Below are 20,688 nucleotides of genomic sequence, written 5' to 3' on the forward strand. Positions count from 1 at the left end.
TATTTTTGGAGTTATGGATTTTTGAATGAAGGAAAAAATTAAAAAAAACATGTAAGAACCATACATGAACATGGAAGCATATAATGAGAAAATGCCAAGGCCAAAATGCGAAGTCACCATCTGCCAGAATCGAACCGCGTATGTTTTTAAAAGTGGCGCCACCATAAGTGAAATGCACCGTTTCACTTATGCTTATGTGGCATGGCAAAACACACTGAGCCAATCATTGTGCCACGCGGTACTACATGCAGCCAATACAAAGCCATAAACAAGAAATCTCATGCATTCAGCGCCAAACAAGATCAAACATAATCTGGAAATAGAAAACCCTAATTGTTCATCGTGTTCTTCATGGATTTTCCATCTCAAGAACAAAGTATCACCAAAATCCACAAACAGCATACCATTGTGTTCATCATCTAATGCTCATCAACAATCCAACATCAATTTATCCTAACTCTAACTAACATGTCCAGATCGAGTCAAATAAGTTCCACACATCACAATTAAAATCAACATAACTTTCTTAATACTTGATGAAATTTAAAACTACAAAGTTCAGCATGCTCATGGATCAAAGATCTACAAAACACATAGCATAATTTCAACAATTGCAAGATTCGAATTCCAACCTTTAAAGATTGCAGAACTGGATCTTGGAGTTTTCAGGCCTTGCAAGATGGAAACAGAAGCTCTCCAATGATCAGGTAGCTGAATGGATGACGGAATGTTGATCAATCTTGCTCGATCTTGCTCAAAGCGACAACTGCCATTGATGAAGCTTGTTCCAACAGTTCCAAATTCCACTTGAAAATGATGAATCCTAGCTTCAATCTTCTTCAGAAATGGTGGTGGATGATGATTCAGTGAAGATCAATGCAAGTTCTATGAAAAAAATTGCAAAAAAATGCAGAGAAAAAGTTGAGAGAAAAATGGAATTTGATCTAGATCTGGTGCAAAATGAAGTGTTAATTGCATTTTCTGTTAGAATTATCTATTTATATGTGCTGTTAATCAAGTTTGCTAATCAAGATTAGCCAAAACCAAAGTGATCAAGGAAATGAAGTGTTATGGCAAATTGATCAACCCACCCTCATGTGCATGAAACCTGTTGCTACAGTGCATGTTTATGAACCAAACACACTCCAAATATCATGTAGTAGCCAAATGCCATGCTTGGAAGTGTGGAAAATGCTTAGTTTTCAAATTCACCTTTTTCCCTCCAAATTTCAAATTCAATTCCAATGAAAAATGCAATATTTTTGTGATGAGATTTGATGAAATGTAATGAATGATCATGATAGAACATGTTAAAAGGAGAATGTAGCAAAAAACCCCACTTCATTTGGCCTTGTGGTGTGAAAGTTATCCAAGCTTGAAGTTCAAAATCCATGGACAATGATTTGATCATAATTTCTCAACCACAAATGAAAATGGATGTTCTTGGACTTTTTGGAAAGGTGAGATCAAGATCTTAAACTTTAATGTTGGACAAAATTTCATTTGAAGCTTCCTTGGTGATGTAAATTTGAGGAGAAGACCTTTCCATTTTTGGCAATTTGAAATTACAGGTCACTTACTATTTTTGGAAACTTTTCATCTGACCTCAAATTCTTCAATGTTGATCTTTGACATGTCAAATGAGACTTGTATGAACATGAATGAAGCCTTTCAAGCCATCTCCCACCTTCAAATCCATGAATTCATGCACAGTTGACCACAGTTGACTTTCTAGGGTTTCAGATGCATTGTGCAATGACTGATGACTTCTGAACATCCAACCTTTGGCCAAACCACTTCAAAATTATCCCAAGGTCACATGAACTTGTTGAACCAACCATAGGGCTTTGCTTCAATAGGAAATGCACTTGCTTGCTTGCACAACTGGATCTCCTGACCAGTCTTGACTGATGACTTGCACTTGGGCAATGGACAATGCAATGCTATGCAGTGGACAATGTTAATGTTAATGACCTAACATGAAAATGTATGTACAAAATGGGAGGTGCAAATTTGAGGTGCTACATGGTGTCCTTAGCTGAGTCTTCTGAAGTACTGATGATTGAAACTATTGATGGTTCCGACGACAAGGCTGAAAATGGATTGGAGTCAGCCTATTCCCAACCAGGCAAAAGCTTATCAGATTTCCAAGAGAAGTGTCGTGTCAGTGGGTCAAAATCCCTGCTATGTCCTAAGTGCAACGCGGTGTTCGACGAGAAAATCGCTGAAAGATTGGAGTCTAGAAACAAGGCATTGACGGAGAAGAAACCTGTTGTCCCAAGATTCGTGTTCGACAAACATGGAACACCATGACAGAACGAATAATATAGGATACATTTCCAAAATTCTCGACCAAAGAATTCCATTCCGTCGACGGATGTTCCATAAGAGAAGTGGGTAGAATTGGTGAACCAGAAAGGGGGCAAGAGATCAAAGTGGAGAGTATTGGATTTAGAGAAAGAAAAAGTGTTTCCGGAGAAGAAGGTCGAGACAAGGGGCTATGTGGTTTCTCCCAATTACAAAGGGAAGAACCCAATGACCAGAACACAATGAAGGTGTTACCAACGGAACAAAAAAGTTGGGAAGAAGGTCACAACCCCACATTTGAAGCCCGTTGAAACCTCAGACAAAAGAGGTAGATCCCAAAGACACTGGGGGTAGGACAAGGAAAAAAGGTGGCTAATCAAACAATGGCCATGATTGTTGACTCGATAGGGAAGAAAGTAGTAATAACTTCCCAAAGTATGAAATGTCCTTCTGAGGTTGAAAAATAGTTCGGTGACGCGGGTAAATCGAAGGAGAAGGAACCTGAGTACTCCCCTCAGTCAGAGGAAGGAGAGCCTAAATACTCCCCCCAGTCCGACGAGGAGTTTGACGAAGACATGTACGGCGAAACCAATGATGACATCTATGGTGATGATTTCGTTGTAAACTGAGGCATTGTATTAGTATTTCCGGTTGAATACAACATGGTATCAGAAGTCTCCGAAATGGAGGAAGACTTTATGCCAGACGAAACGGTTAGAGGGAAACCATACTACTATGTCATGAATAATAGTGTGGTTGAGGAGCAGAAGGCCACATTGAAAAGACCCAGCCCAGGGATGATGTATCATCTGAAGCCTTTATTCATAAGGGCGAAGGTTGATGGAGTGGCGTAAATAATGTATTTGTAGATGGGGGTGCATCCGTCAACTTAATGCCTTATACTCTATTTAAGAGAATGGGGAAGTGAGACGACGATCTTCGACAACACAACATGGTTCTATCAAACTACAAAGGGAAAATTAGTAATATACAAGGTGTTGTCAAGGCCGATCTAGTTGTGGGCACAATAACACGCTCGACACTTTTTATGGTAATAGATTCCAAAGCTAACTTCAACTTACTCCTAGGTCGAGAATGGATCCATGGGATAGGAGCGATGCCTTCAACTTTCATAATCTGGCGTAAAGACGACATCATGGAAAACATTGAGGCCGACCAAAGTTATTACCGAATCGACGATGCCAAGGGCTCGAAGGGATCCTTCGACCAACCTTTGGCAAACATCGTGCCATGTGACGACGAATCAGGTTCCTATACTTCAGTCAACACCGGTCGCGTGTTGAACCTAGACCCCAATCATGGATTCATATGGGATGCTAAGGAAGAAACGAAGCCAGAGATGGTGATTCCACCTACGGGGTGGCATCCAGTCGATGAAGATGATTGATGAGTCAGAAAGTTTGGCTCAAATTTTGGCCTATCTGGCTGAAAACAAGAGAAAGTTGACTCTAAAAAAGGAGAGGCTTCAAGACTTGGCCTTCGAGGACAAAGAAGTGGAAGACGCTCGACAAGACCAAATAACAACTTTAGAAAGTCGGAGGCTTGATTGCATCTATGACAGTGAGCCTTTGGGGTTCAAGAAGAACCCATCAAATGAGTTGCAGAAGATGCAAGCACAAGACCTACTCGAAGAAATCGATTTAGGAGATAGAGTCATAAAAAGACCAACATACATAAGTACTAAAGTTGGGTCAAAGATGAAGGCTAAGTTGATTGAAGTATTGACTGAATTCAGAGACTGCTTTGTCTGGGATTATAACAAAATGCACGGTTTAAATTGAAGCATGGTGGAGCATCGACTTCCTATCCAACCTGGGAAAAGGCCAGTGAAGCAACATCCCCAACACTTTTCTCTGAAGATCACCTTGAAGATTAAGAAGGAGATCGAAAGACTCCTCAAAAGTCAGTTCATCAGGACTGCAAGGTACGTCGAATGATTAGCTAATATAGTGCCTATCATTAAGAAAAATGGAACTCTTAGAATCTGTATAGATTTTAGAGATTTAAATGATGCCACGCCAAAGGATGAATATTCGATGCCCGTGGCAGAAATGTTGGTTAATTCAGCCGCATGCTTTGAATATTTTAGCATGCTTGATGGCTATTCTGGATTAATCAAATTCTCATAGCCGAAGATGATGTCCCTAAGACAACGTTTCGATGCCCTAGAGCTCTGGGGACATACGAATGGGTTGTGATGCCGTTTGGCCTAAAAAACGCAGGAGCAACCTATCAAAGAGCTATGAATGCTATATTCCACGACTTCATTGAAAATTTTATGCAGGCATACATTGATGACATCATGATAAAATCGTCATATCAAGAGGATCATATTGATCACCTTCGACGATCATTTGATAGAATGAGAAAATATGGATTAAAAATGAATCCATTAAAATGTGCTTTTGGTGTACATGCAGGAGACTTCTTAGGTTTCGTGGTACACAAACAAGGCATCGAGATCAATCAAAACAAGACAAAGGCGATCTTGGATCTTAAGCCTCTGTCGACAAAGAAACAACTCCAATATTTATTGGGGAAGATAAACTTCTTGAAGAGGTTCATATCGAATCTAAGTGGCAAGACAAAGGTGTTTTCGCCACTACTCAAGATCAAGAAGGAAAGTGATTTTCACTGGGGACAGGAGAAATAAGAGGCTTTTGACGCCATTAAAGGATACTTTATAAAGCCTCTCATTTTGTTACCCCTTGTAGGAGTAAAAATATGAGTTTGTATATTGTTGCGTCGGATATGACCATAAGGAGTATGTTAGCTCAAAAGGATATTAGTGGTGTCGAAAGACCCATATATTACCTCAGTCGAATGTTGATAGATGCTGAAACTAGGTACAATCTGATTGAAAAACTGTGCCTATGCCTGTACTTCGCATGTATGAAATTAAAGAAATATATAAAACCAGTTGATGTTTATGTTTCGTCTCACTATGATGTTATTAAACATATGTTGTATAAACCTATTATGCATAGTCGAATTAGAAAATAGTGACTAACTTTAATAGAGTTTTCTTTGACATATAAACCTTTAAAGGCTATGAAGGGCCAAATCATAACAAATTTATAGTGGATCATGCTATGATCGAACCTTCACTGAACATGGTTGACATAGACCCTTGGCAGTTGTATTTTGATGGGTCGAGCCACAAAGATGGAACAGGAGTTGGGGTATTGATATTATCCCCGCAAGATATTTCAACAAGATTCAAGTGTAGAATCGACGAAAAATGTTCCAATAATGAAATTGAGTACGAGGTCTTAATAACTGATCTTAGAATCCTGAAAGAATTAGGAGCCAGTAAACTAGAGGTGAGAGGAGATTCAAAATTAGTAATTAAGCAAGTCACACGAGAATACAAGTGCGTTAAAGAAAATTTGCTGAGGTATTTCGTGATGGCAACACAACTATTGGAGCACTTCGAGATCATCGACATTACGCATGTGCCAAGGAATGAGAACCAAGAAGCCAACGATCTAGCCCATATCGCTTATGGGTACAAGATGTCGAAGTCAAGACTCCATGTAATTATTGAGGTACAAGAGAAGATGGTGTCGGATGTACCACCACCACTTAGTGCGAACATCCAAGAGGCGAAGGGGAAAGATAACCTTGACGACAATGTCAGCTACTATGAAGGCTTCGACGAAGAGTACCTCGAAGATTTATAGTTATAAAATTTTTGGAGACACTAAGTTTTTGCTGTTGGTAATTCATTACCATCAGATTGGAGAAAACCAATTTTGGAGTACTTAGAGAATCCAGTCAGAAATACTGACAGGGAAATACAGTACATGGTCTTGAGCTATGTACCACTGGGAAATGAATTATTGAAGAAAACTCCAGAGGGAATATTGCTTAAGTGTCTGGGAAGTACGGAAGCATACTTGGCCATATCTGAAGTACACAGTGGAGCATGTGGTGCACACCAAGTAGGCCATAAGATGAAATGGCTATTGTTCCGACAAGGCGTTTATTGGCCCAATATGTTGAAGGATTGTATCGAGTTCGCCAAATGGTGCCAAGAATGCCAGATGCATGCGAGCGTCCAACACGTACCAGCAAGTGGACTGCATTCGGTTATCAAGTCGTGGCCCTTTAGGGGATGGGAATTAGATGTCATTGGTTAGATTCGACCGGCCTCATCGAAGCAACAAAAGTTTATCCTGGTCGAAATAGACTACTTTACAAAATGGATCAAAGATATTCCTTTGGTAAAATTAGATTAGGAGGTCGTGATCGAATTCATTCAAAAGTACATCATATATAGATTTGGCATCCCAAAAACCATTACCACAGACCAAGGTTCGGTCTTTGTGGGGTAAAAGATGCAAGAATTCATCGTCGAACCATGTTTTAGGTTGGTCACTTCTACACCTTATTATGCGCAAGCAAATGGCCAAGTCGAAGAAGCCAACAAGGTGATAATAAGTCTAATCAGAAAACATGTTTCTAAAAAGCAAAAAAATTGGTACAAGACTTTGGACCAAATCCTATGGGCCTGTCGAACGTCCCCAAAAGAGGCAACCAATTCGACGCCTTTTTGTCTGACATTTGGGCATGATGCTGTGTTACCAGTAGAGATTTATTTACAGTCAGTCAGGGTGCAACGCCAGAATGATATTCCATCGGAGCAATATTGGGAGTTGATGTTTGACGAATTGGCTGATTTAGAGAAAAAGAGATTGGTCGCGATGGAGGTATTGATATGACAGAAAGAGCGCGAGGCCAAAATGTACAACATAAGGGTTAAAAAGAAAACCTTTGCAGTAGATGATTATGTTTGGAAAGTAATTTTGCCTATGGATCAAAGAGATTGAACCTTAGGAAAATGGTCTCCAAAATGGGAAAGACCATTTCAAGTAATCCGAACATTTACTAACAACGCCTATGAGATTCAGGAACTAGGCATGGATCGAAGGGTCTTAAGGGTAAATGGGAAATATTTGAAGAAATATAAACCTATGCTACAATAGATTCAACTCCAAACATAATGAAAATATCCATTAATTCGTTTAAATAGCCTAAAAGGCATTACAAAAAATGGTTGGCCGACCTTACAAAACCAATACAAAGAGAAAGTCAGACGAGAAATCTCGATTTGAAATCCTCAAAGGAGGTTGTCTCGTGACCAATTCAACTATCTAGACATTTTTTCTTCCCTTGCAGCTGCTTGATGCTAGCCTTGATTTTGAGGGAGTTTTCTCCATGAGAGATCCCCTTTAGAACTTCGCGGTCGACAACTTCTTATGCATGAAGCTCTTCAGTTATCTCTAAGGAAGCCTTTTGCGCCTCCACCTCAGCAATTTTCTTGTTAAGTTCGGCTATCTGCACTTGGTAGTCTTAAAATTTGCTGGTTGAAGGTCTATTGTTGGCAGAGGCTCTCCTTTTTCTTGGCTTCAAAGTCACTAAGTTTTTCCCCGCATGCTTCACTGAATTCCCACTCAAGCCTCATTTCGTTGAGCTTCGTTTTGATTTGAAAGTCATCATTCCGACGAAGGTTGAGGTCCTTGAAAATTTGGGTAAAGAAAGCCTCAAAATCGAAAAATGCTTGACAATCAAGGCAGGAAGCTCATGAAGTGAAAGTGCGTCAAGGAGCTTGAAGATGTCATAGGCTAAACCTTTCTTCTTCATCAAGGATGATTAAAAATTTGCGCTCAAGTAGTAAGTCTTTCAATTGTTGGAGTGTAAGAGTGGCAGCGACATCCATCTCCGATGAAGGAGCCGTAGTTGAAGATGAAGGTTGCGCCTCAGTCGAAAGTTGACGAAGTTGTTGTAGTTCCCTTAGAGTCTCCGCTGGATTCCGTTGCTTGATGGCTAGGATCTCGTATGGAGTCAGAATGTCGGTAGAGATCCCTTCGTCAACGACATTTGGAGGATTTTGAGTTGGTTGAGAAATGAGATTTTGTTGGATCCCAAGCGAGAAACTTTGAAACTCAGTTTGTTTTTGTGGGCTCAAGATAACCTCGGCAATTTTATGGTCGGCCCTCTCTTCTGCCACAGGTTCAGCTGGAGCCGAATCAGCCATGTGTTCCTAGGGTAGAAAGGATTAGAACTCATGTCGAAAATAATCCCACAAGTTGGTGGAAAGTAAAGAAGGACGAATACCTGAGGGGCCACGTGAGACGGAGAAATAGGAGAAGACCTCTCTGGATCATGAGGGGTAAAGACCTATTTAAGGTCGTATGGGACTGCAGAGTTCATAATCGAAAAAGCCATATTTGAAGGGGTCTTTTTATCCTGAACTTTCCTCCTTCGTATTGGAGTAGGAAGAGTTATTGGTGGTACCTTCGTCGTCGGGAAGATGTGCGAATGCACACTACCATCAGACTCCTTGTTGTCGACCAAAGGGACCTCTTTAGGAACCTGGATGATAAGACAAGTAAGAAGGTGATAAAACTATTAGAACATAAAGACTTTTGAGGACATTGATACTAAGTAACTGCAGTTTTGGAGTTGATGGCGCCCGTTGCTTCTTCGAAGGCTTGGCCAAGGCTGGTTTAGATGGGGGAACCCTTTTTCGACCCTAATAACAGAAACGTTTAGTTTTTACGTTCGTAGGGAAAGAAGGAGTGAAAGAATAATGTTTATCTTTCTTGGGGCTTCATCGACATTGTCAGTTTGGATTATGGTATCAGGAGCATTAATAGACGGTGACAGAGGAGGTATATCGCCGACGAAGGTGGAAAAGGCATGGATCATATTTTGGAGAAAGAGATCACTGGAAAAGGCTTGACATTGGTAGATGGCCCACCATTCGTCAAAATCAGTTGTTGTTAAAAAGGACTGTTAAAACTTGAACATAGGAAGTTCATAACGTTGAGTTGACTTACAAAAACGAAGGCAAACTTTACGGTCATCTGAATTTAATGATCGACCAGACCATACAATGTCGATCACATGTGCTACTAAAGGCTTATGGACCATTTGACTTAGCCCAAATTGGCGAGCCACCAAATTGGGTTGATAACTCATTAAACCGTACCCCTTCGACCCCGCTCTAATTATGAAATATAGTAGCTTAGGAGTCAAAAACACTCTCCATATGGAATTCGATTATGCTGCAGCCTGAGGAGAGTCACCTGGGAAAGGATCTTTAAACCATTTTGGTCGGAAGCTCTGATCCGCGAATGGGGCCATGCCAGGGGAAAACTTATCGGCCTCGATAAACATATTTAGGTACTTCATGAATAGGTGTTTATTGGGAGTTTCCTGACATGTCATCAAAGATAACCTTGCCCCTTCGATCGGTCGATCCTCATTCAACTGAAGGATGCGTTCCGACACTGGATAGCCTAACTGATATTCAAAAGTGGCATTTAACCAGTGTTGTAAAAGCCACATGGGACCCGACAAATTTAGGGCCTTGAGGGTATTATGGAGAAATTTTAGTTTCAGGGTTGCAAGCTCCAAAGATTGATACAAGAAGGCTAGTAGAAGCTTACCCAAAGAGACCTGTCGACCCTCGTGAATTTGGATCGCCAGATTGATATAAGTCTTAGCTATATGCAAAGATCCAGGACAAAATACGTAATACGAAAGCCACAATATGAGTAAAGTGATATGTTCTTCATCTGATACTTCAACAGAATCTTTGTTGTGATGGTCCTCGATGTAATTTTGAAGACTGGCTCGACCAAACGAGAAAGTGTTTTCCGTTGGAAGTGTGGGGTCGAAGGTATCTCCGAACGGAGATAGACCAGGCATGGCTGTTATGTAGAAGAATGTGGGCATCAACATCCCACATGGAAGTTAAAAGGTGTTGGTCGAACCATCCAAGAAGTACATAGAGGCTAGCAACATGCAAGGATTGATGTGGTGGGCATACCTAGAGATTTGGATGGTATGGAAGATCCCTGCACTTCTCCACTGATCCTGGCGTTTCCTTTAGACTTTGTTAAGCCACACCAAATATTATTTATTGTCTGAAGTAGGCATATATCTGAAGACTCTGGCTTTGGAATCCATAAACCTAACGTCGATAACTCCGACCTTGTCTAAGGATGGAGGAGCAGCAGGACCTTAACCAGGGAAAAATCCTTGGACTGCTTTTGGTGCGGACTTTGGGTCTGCAAGAGGACCATGAAATGTAACTAATTTCTTGTCAATGACAAAAGGAATAAGCATCTGGGTGTTGTCAAATTTTCGTTACCGCTTCATCAAAAGAAGCAGGTTGAGGGATGCATTTTATGCTTTCTATTACATTGAGTTGAAAGGAAATAGGGTTGTCACTAGTGTTGAAAGAGCCCGCGCCTTTAGTATGAGTGGAAGAATCCATTGTTAAGAAGGTTGAAGTAAGTATGGTGAAACTGAGGTTCCTATGAAAGTTGTTGAAGAAAAATGCAGAAGGAGTATGCAGATACGCGGTTGTGGAAGCAGAAAAGTTTGAGAATGAAGAGGTGGCTATTTATAGGCGAACAAATGAACAGTCAAGCATTAGTCGACTGACAAATGTCCATTTAGGAGGTAGTGGGAGAGTTGGTGGCATTGGTTGTAATCCCACAACCTAAAGGATAGCTAGTAATGATGATAGTGTGTCTGGGAAACTGTAACGCATGAAATCCATCATCACACATAAAACCATCATTAATGATTAGATGGCTAGCCAAAATTTGGAAAGTCAAAAGTCAGGTTTCTCAATCGAAGATCTCAATTTGAAACCAGCCTTTTCAGGGGGAAATTTGTTACCTGGAAAATTTCATCCCAGGGAGCGCAAAGCTTGGTCGACCACAAGGACGATCAAAGGATTGGATCAACGAGGCAGAAAACCAGAGCACGGGGTTGACGTAGAGGGAAGCCTGTCAAAGTCGAAGGCCAACACACCATGATGGAAATTAATCATGGGTATTTGAACATGGGAGAGGTGGTCCAACACGTGTCATCTCGTGAATGGGCTGTAACCTCCCAACGGTTATTTTCTACTAGTATTTAAGCAAATTGTAATGATCATTTCAAAGGGTGACATTTTTTAGTATTGTAGTAGGAGTATACTTGAAGTATCAAAGTGTTTACGAGAAAAGAGTCATCTCCCTATAAAATGTACTTTTGCTTCCATTTATATTTACAAGTCATTTAACTTACCAAATTGTCTTTGTTTATTTTTGTTCATTTACATCAGACTTTTGTCCTTTACCGCATTACTTTTACTGCATTTCTAACTTTAAATATTACCGCATTACTTTTACTTTTACTTTCACTACCCTTAAATATTCCAAACACTTTACCAACGAAATAGTCATATACTCAACACACAAGTCTAGGACTTTGTAGCCAGTCCTGCAAGTAAACCTCAAATAGGAAGACTAGAGATTGTCGGCGATAAACAAATATCTCGAGCGTTGTTCCTGTATAAATGTAGGGCATAAATTTGTTGTAGGTTAATTGAGTAACTATACCCCTCAATTCTTTGATAAAATTGAGGGAAAAGGTTATTTCTATTTTAATTAAAGAAATAAAATAAAATAGGGACTTTTTCCTCAGTTTTATAGAGGAACCGATGTAATATATTACTTGCAAAAAAATGGTGAATGGTAAAAAATTGAAAGTAATATATATTATTTCCTTTTTTAATAACCTCTAAAATATATAGTTGCGGTGTTCGCATTCTTATTGGATGTAGATGGTTTCTTGTGGATTGATGTGTTGGAAATATCTTGACCATGGTTATTGTATGAATATAGGGCATATATTTGTTGTAGGTTAACTAAGTAACTATACCCCTCGATTCTTGTATAAAACCAAGGGGGAATGTTATTTATTTTTTAATTAAAAAATAAATAAAATAGGGACTTTCCCCTCGATTTTATAGAGGAAACAAAATGGTGAATGGTAAAAATTTGAAAGTAACATGTATTGTTTTCCTTTTCAATTTTTGTTACCATTCACCACTTTATCTCTATGTTGCAATATTTAAAACAAAATTTTCTAGGTTTAGATATGATATGCACTAACTTTTGAGAATTATGCATTTCCTTCAAAATTCTTGAAACAACTTTGTTTACTTTTGGAATATTAATTCTTTTGTGACTTAGAGGAAGTAATCTGCCTTATAATTGAAAGAATGACAGAATTTGATACATGCATATAAAATAAACGAGACTGATATGAAATAAATGAGAAATATGAAATGGAATTAAGTAGAAGGGGCACCACACTCTTTCTAATCCAAGAGAGAATGATAAGCCTATGGATGAGGATCACCACAAGAAAAGGATTTCTTGATAAGATCAATTTTGGTCCAATCCAGAACCTAAGAGCAAATACTCTCACTTACACAATGTGTAAACTTGCCAAAATTCATTGATCCAAAAAGAAGATACATGCCTCCTTTATATAGGAATGGCTTAAGATGATGAAATAAGTAAAAATTAACTCCTAAGAAAACAAAAGGGTTTCAGCCACTAATTATCATGATAGTGGGTTGAGTTATTACAAAGAAAGTGCAAAATAAAGAAGAGATAGTGGGGTTCTTGAAAGGGTAGAATAATGACAATTCTTTATTTACCACTTCTCTTGCAATTTTCGTCCATTATAGTGTGGTTATTGGTATTTCCTTTATTTTTATTTATTTATGCATTATTGGGCCTTTTATCACATGCTTGGATGATAAGAATAAACTTGGGCTCTTTTTCTTCCATCTGGCCCATGCATTCTATTGACTTGATCATGAAGTGAACTAAAACATCATTGACTCTTCTTGCACGTGCCCTTATCATAGGACCTCATAAGCTTTGCATTGTATCATTTATGTCTTGGATTACGTCCTCATCATTCCCTCCTTCTTGAAAAGAATTCGACCTCGAATTTAGACCATCATCACCTACATCAAAAGGAGACAAATCAGCCACATTAAAAGTAGTACTTACCCCATACTCACCTGGAAGTTCTATTTTGTATGCATTGTCATTGATCCTTGAAAGTACTTGAAATGGTCCATCTCCCCTAAGTTGAAGTTTGGACTTCCTTTGTGATGGGAATCTCTCTTTTCTCATATGTATCCAAACCCAATCCCCGGGTTCAAAAATAACTTTCTTTCGCCCTTTGTTTGCACTTTTTGCATAACTTTTATTTTTCTTTTTAATTTGCAATTTTACTTGTTCATGCAATTTTCTCACAAATTCAGCCTTAGCTTTCCCATCTTTATGCTTCAAAATAGATGTGTTAGGCAATGGTAACAAATCAAGAGGTGTTAAAGGATTAAAACCATACACAATCTCGAAAGGTGAATGTTGTGTAGTGCTATGGACAACCCTATTGTAAGCAAACTCTACATGAGGTAACCATTCCTCCCACATTTTTAAATTCTTTTTAAGAACAACCCTAAGAAGAGTAGAAAGAGTTCTATTTACTACTTCAGTTTGTCCATCTGTTTGGGGATGACAAGTAGTGGAAAATAACAACTTTGTACCCACCTTTCCCCCCAAAGTCCTCCAAAAATGGCTTAATAACTTGGAGTCACGATCAGAGACAATGCTCCTTGGTAAGCCATGTAGGCGCACCACTTCCTTAAAGAACAAATCAGCAACATGACACGCATCATCCACCTTTTTACCTGGAATAAAATGTGTCATTTTTGAAAACCTGTCCACAACTATAAAAATAGAATCTTTGCCATTCTTTGTTCTAGGCAGCCCCAAAACAAAGTCCATGGAAATGTCAATTCAAGGAAATTCAGGTACAGGCAAAGGAGTATACAAACCATGAGGCATAACTTTTGATTTAGCCTTTTTACATACAATGCATCTTTCACAAAGCTTTTGGACATCAATTTTCATGTGAGGCCAATAAAAATGTTCTTTTAAGAATTCTAGAGTTTTAGAAACCCCAAAATGACCCATTAGTCCTCCCTCATGTGCCTCTTTTACAAGTAATTCTCTAATGGAACCTTTAGGCACACATAGTTTTTTTCTTTAAATAAATAGCCATTGTGCCTAAAATACCCATTGAAGGCAGTATGCTCACAAGCTAAAAATTTTGAAGAAAAATCAAGCTCACTTTTATACAAATCTTTAATATGCTCAAGACCAAAAACTTTTGTTTCAAGAGTAGAAAGCAAGACATGTCTTCTTGAGAGTGCATCTGCCACAACATTAGATTTACCTTTCTTATGCTTGATTACATAAGGAAATTGTTCAAGAAACTCAACCCACTTGGCATGCCTCTTATTCAACTTACCTTGTCCCTTCAAATGTTTTAAGGATTCGTGATCACTATGAATGACAAACTCTTTGGGCAACAAGTAATGTTGCCAAGTTTGTAGAGCTCTCACCAAGGAATACAATTCCTTATCATATGTAGAATAATTAAGGGCAAACCCTTTTAGATTTTCACTAAAATAAGCAAGTGGATGACCTTCCTGCAACAAAACAGCTCCAATTCCCACATTAGATGCATCACATTCAATTTCAAAAGATTTAGAAAAATTAGGCAATGCAAGAATTGGTGCTTGGGTGAGCTTTTCCTTTAGGGCAGTAAAGGCTTGCTCTTGTTTTTCACCCCATTTAAAACCAACATCCTTTTTAACAATTTCATTGAGGGGTGCTGCCAAGGTACTAAAGTCCTTCACAAACCTCCTATAAAAACTAGCCAAACCATGAAAGCTTCTTACCTCACTTACATTTTTGGGAGGAGGCCACCCTCGAATGGCTTTCACCTTTTACCCATTAACATGGACTCCTTTAGAGCTCACAATGAAATCTAAGAAAATCACATGATCGGTGCAAAAGACACATTTTTCTAGGTTGGCATACAAATTTTCATATCTTAGCACTTGCAAAACAACCCTTAAATGAATGCAATGATCATCTAAGTTCTTGCTATAAATCAAAATATCATCAAAATACACAACAACAAACTTACCCAAGAACTACCTTAACACACGGTTCATTAGTCTCATGAAATTACTAGGTGCATTAGTTAATCCAAAAGGCATAACCATCCACTCATACAAACCAAATTTTGTTTTAAAAGCAGTTTTCCATTCATCCCCTTCCCTTATTCTAATTTGGTGATATCCACTTTTCAAATCAATTTTAGAAAATAAGCATGCACCAAACAATTCATCAAGCAAATCATCTAGTCTAGGAATAGGATGCCTATATTTAATGGTAATATTGTTAATGGCCCTACAATCAGTGCACATCCTCCAACTACCATCCTTTTTAGGGACTAGAATAATAGGGACATCACAAGGACTTAAACTTTCTCTAACCCATCCTTTACTTATCAATTCAGTAACTTGCCTTTGTATCTCTTGAGTTTGTTGTGGATTGCTTCTATATGCTGGCCTATTAGGCAAAGATGCTCCTGGATTGAGATCAATATGATGTTCAATTCCTCTTATAGGTGGTAAACCACTTGGCACCTCTTTCGGAAACAATTCTTTAAATTCCTGCAAAAGAGACTCAACACAATTTGGAAAGTTTTTTTCATTAGAAATAGTGGTTAGCAAAGGCACATCCTTGCAAAAGAGCAAGTACAAAGGCTGGTGTGACACAATTTTATTTTTTTCACATCTCTTTTTTTTGCAATTAAACTTTGTTTCTTTTCTCTTTTATCATTCTTTTTCTTTTCATTCTTTTCGTTTTCTTTTTCTTTTTCTTTTTCTTTTCTTTCTTGATCATATTTTTCTCTCATTTTTCTTTGATCTTCTCTCACCTCACTAGGATTTAATGGTACAAGATTGATCTTTTGATCATGATACATAAAAGAGTACTTATTGGAGTACCCATCATGATTGGCTTTTCTATCAAATTGCCAAGGCCTACCTAATAACAAATGACTAGCTTCCATTGGTACTACATCACACAACACTACATCCTCATATTTTCCAATTTAAAAAAAATCTCAACTTGTTTATTAACAAGCATTTCTACACTTTCATTAAGCCATTGGAGTTTGTAAGGCTTAGGGTGAGGTTTTGTTTCCAATTTTAGTTTAGAAACCAGATGCGTGCTTGCAACATTTGTACAACTTCCTCCATCAATTATTAAAGAACAAACCTTTCCTTGCACAAAGCATCTCGTATGAAAAAGGTTTTCTCTTTGACTTGTATCCTCCTCTTTTATTTGGCTTCCCAACATTATTCTCACCATGAGTAAATCTCCACTAGGTATTTCTTCTTCAAACTCCTCATCATAATCACCATCCTCCTCTTCAACAATTTCTTCATTTTCTTCCATAACCATAGTTCTCTTTGTTGGACATTGAGATGCAATATGTCCTTGGCCTTGACACTTGAAACACTTAACACTTTTGTTAGTTGAAACACTTGAAGAAGAAGATGTAATAGTTTTACCTTTGTTTTCAACCGTGGCTTCCTTAGATGATGAAGCACCCTCCTTCTATCTTTTGTCCTTCCAACTTTGAGAATTGAAAGTGGTGGAATTTCTCCTTGCTTGGCTCTTTCTTTTGAGTTGTTGTTCCACTTTGATAGCTTGGTGTACCAATTCATCCATTTCAACATAGTGATGAAGTTCCACTATGTCACCAATGTCATGATATAGACCATGGAGAAACCTAGCCATAGTTGCTTCATCGTCCTCCTCTACATTAGCTCTAATTTTGAGAACTTCCATCTCCTTGAAATATTCTTCAACACTTTTAGAACCTTGAGTGAGTCTTTGCAATTTGTTGTGCAATTCCCTATGATAATAGGAAGGAACAAACCTTCTCCTCATGATTCTTTTCATCTCTTCCCAAGTATCAATTGGTCGTTCTTCATACCTCCTTCTATCTTTGGTCAATTGATCCCACCAAACTAAGGCATACTCCTTGAACTCAATAGAAGCAACCTGCACTTTTTCAAGATTAGAATAATTGTGACAATTAAAAATTTGTTCAAGTTTAGTCTCCCATTCTAGATATGCCTCCGGGTCACTCTTCCCAACAAAAGATGGAACTTTAATTTTTATGCCCCTCAAATTATCTTCCCATTGTCTCCTTCTACGTCTTCTTTCCTCCTCATCACCACTACCATCATTAGAATTTTGGGGCCTCCTTTCCAACTCATCATTTCTTTGTTGAAGTTGTTCACCTTGTTCTCTTAACAATCTTTCAAAATTGTCACGCATGGCTGCGATCTGAACAGTTAAAGTTGCTGTTCTAGGTGAAGGTGTACTAGACATAATTGTGAAATATTTGCGAAATTAGGAACAAGTGTTTAAAAATGGATCTCACCACTTTACTCACGTGTTTACACTCAATCACTCGTGTTTCACTCAATTTCTTTTTGTGTGACTTTTTTTAATAATAAAAACACTTTGCCTTTTACCACTCAATTTGCTCTTTTAGTTCTTTAGAGAAACCAAAATGAATCAACACAAAGAAATCAATTTCAGATGATAATCAACACATAAAAAACTTAAAAAAAAAACAGCAAACAAAAAAAAAGACTCTAAAACAAAGGAAACCAGGAGAATTTTAAGAGTGTGGCAAGAAAAAAAAATAGATTTTTTTTTAATCACAATCTTTAACAATCAGATCCCTTTTTTTTCAATTTTTTTTCTTATACCCTTTTTTTTTCGATTTTTTTATAATGATAAATGGATAATAATGAAGAACAAGAATATAGACAATTTACCATATTTCGGCCCTTTTTTTTTTGGAATATGCTCTGATTACCACTTGATATGCACTAACTTTTGAGAATTATGCATTTCCTTCAAAATTCCTGAAACAACTTTGTTAACTTTTGGAATATTAATTCTTTTGTGACTTAGAGGAAGTAATCTGCCTTATAATTGAAAGAATGACAGAATTTGATACATGCATATAAAATAAACGAGACTGATATGAAATAAATGAGAAATAAGAAATGGAATTAAGTAGAAGGGGCACCACACTCTTTCTAATCCAAGAGAGAATGATAAGCCTATGGATGAGGATCACCACAAGAAAAGGATTTCTTGATAAGATCAATTTTGGTCAAATCCAGAACCTAAGAGCAAATACTCTCACTTACACAATGTGTAAACTTGCCAAAATTCATTGATCCAAAAAGAAGATACATGCCTCCTTTATATAAGAATGACTTAAGATGATGAAATAAGTAAAAATTAACTCCTAAAAAAACAAAAGGGTTTCAGCCACTAATTATCATGATAGTGAGTTGAGTTATTACAAAGAAAGTGCAAAATAAAGAAGAGATAGTGGGGTTCTTGAAAGGGCAGAATAATGACAATTATTTATTTACCACTTCTCTTGCAATTTTCGTCCATTACAGTGTGGTTATTGGTATTTCCTTTATTTTTATTTGTTTATGCATTATTGGGCCTTTTATCACATGCTTGGATGATAAGAATAAACTTGGGCTCTTTTTCTTCAATCTGCCCCATGCATTCTATTGACTTGATCATGAAGTGAACTAAAGCATCATTGACTCTTCTTGCACGTGCCCTTGTCATAGGACCTCCTAAGCTTTGCATTGTATCATTTATGTCTTGGATTACGTCCTCATCAAGATAAAACTTAATTAACGAGTGCTTTATAGTAAAATCAGTTTATCTAACCCCTCAGTTATTAAGGAAAGTGAAGGAATAAATCATTTAATTTACAAATAAAAAATAAAAGAAGAAGAAAGACATCACTGTTAAAGAAACAAAAATATAAACTGCATTTGTTGGGAATCAAAGCATGTCATGAATTTTTTTCACCTCAACTATATTCAACAACCAAGGGAATATATGATATTTTAAAAAGTAAAAAATAAAACATGCAAGGTCTTGAAAATATATCTCGTTTTTTTTTTTGGGTGAGGTGAAAGCTTTGACATGAAATATATTATTTGTAGTAATGGGTGTCAGTATTTTGTTGTGGAACCAGAAATTGAGTGAGAATTAGTGATTATGGAGGATTACGATGAATCTGAGTTTCTGATAAGATGGAGAGGGGGTTGACATACAAGGTTAGCACTCCAATACTCAAGTTAGTATGTGAGGGAGAATAGTGAATTAAAAATAAATTTCAAATTTGTGTACCTCAAACTACCATAATTTCTATTTATAATGGAGATGTTATAACAACATGTTATTAGTTAGGTGTGCAATATGGTGAACCATTGAATGTAGTTGAGACTTGGTTCACCTTTATTCGTACGTAGGGTGAATCTAGGTAACTGAAATCGGTGTATACACCAAACACATTGCATGCTCGAAGGTACAACAGATTCGCCACTGAACTTTATTTATCCCAAAAGAGGGAAGGGAAAATATCAATAAAACCCAAAAGGAAACAGAGAAATGAGTACGGGAGTCAATTATGCAAGGGGAATGTATTAACAACATCCCTCACATTCATGGTATTCCATGAGAACCATTTTGAAGGATCTTGCTTGGATGGGTGTTACAATCTGTATGTGTTTGCAAAAAAGAAAGGGGGTTAAGAAAAGGGGTGCTCGAGGAGGATTGTGGCCCTCATGCCTACATATTCTCATGGTACAATGAGAAATTTAAAGCCTCGTAGTTCGTGGAACAGGTGAGGATAAAGAAAAGAAAGAAAAATGCTCGACAAGGATTAACATCCTAGTGCCTACGTATCCTCATAGTGTAATAAGGAAGTCAGAGTTCCGTAATTTGGAGGACAGAGACTGAGAAAAGATATGATTGATGGTGGTGTTAAATCGGAAAGAAAAGGCTTACCAAAGCACTAGGATTGACATGGTAATTAATGAATGCATGAACCTGTCAAAACACTGAGTCTAATATTACAGGAACCTTACCAAGGCACATGAACTGATATAGTAAGGAGAAAAACAAGAACTCGTCAAAGCGCAGGGACTAACATGACAATGATCTTACCAAGGCACATGGATTTATATGGTAATGAGGAAAATAGGAACTCGTCAAAGTGCATGGACTGACATGACAAGGATCTTACCAAGGCAAAATGACTAATATGGTAATGAGGAAAACATGAACTTGTCAAAGCGCATGGACTGACATGACAAAGGCCTTACTAAGGCAAAGAGACTGATATGGTAATAAGGAAAATAGGAACTCATCAAAGCGCAGGGACTGACATGAAAAGGATCTTACTAAGGCACAAAGACTGATATGGTAAGGAGTAAAACAAGAACTTGTCAAAGTGCAGGAACTGACATGACAAAGGTCTTACCAAGACACATGGACTGATACGGTAATGAGGAAAATAAGAACTTGTCAAAGCGTAGGTACTGACATGACAAGGGTCTTACCAAGGCACATGGACTGATAATGAGAAAAATATGAACTTGTCAAAGTGCAGGGATTGACATGACAAGGGTCTTACTAAGGCACATGTACTGATACGATAATGAATATGGAATAACCATGAAGGTCTTAAGCCATGGTATAATCAAGAAGGTGTGAACCC

The 20,688-nt window shown here is 37.9% G+C and overlaps 1 pseudogene; it reads right to left on the reverse strand.

The window, feature by feature from the left end:
• Window positions 1-9,396: 9,396 nt before the first annotated feature.
• Window positions 9,397-16,526, reverse strand: LOC127137218 (uncharacterized; annotated as a pseudogene).
• Between the last annotated feature and the right edge of the window lie 4,162 nt (window positions 16,527-20,688).

The sequence above is a fragment of the Lathyrus oleraceus genome, chromosome 4, assembly GCF_024323335.1.
Source record: "Lathyrus oleraceus cultivar Zhongwan6 chromosome 4, CAAS_Psat_ZW6_1.0, whole genome shotgun sequence".
Classification (NCBI taxonomy): Eukaryota; Viridiplantae; Streptophyta; class Magnoliopsida; order Fabales; family Fabaceae; genus Lathyrus; species Lathyrus oleraceus.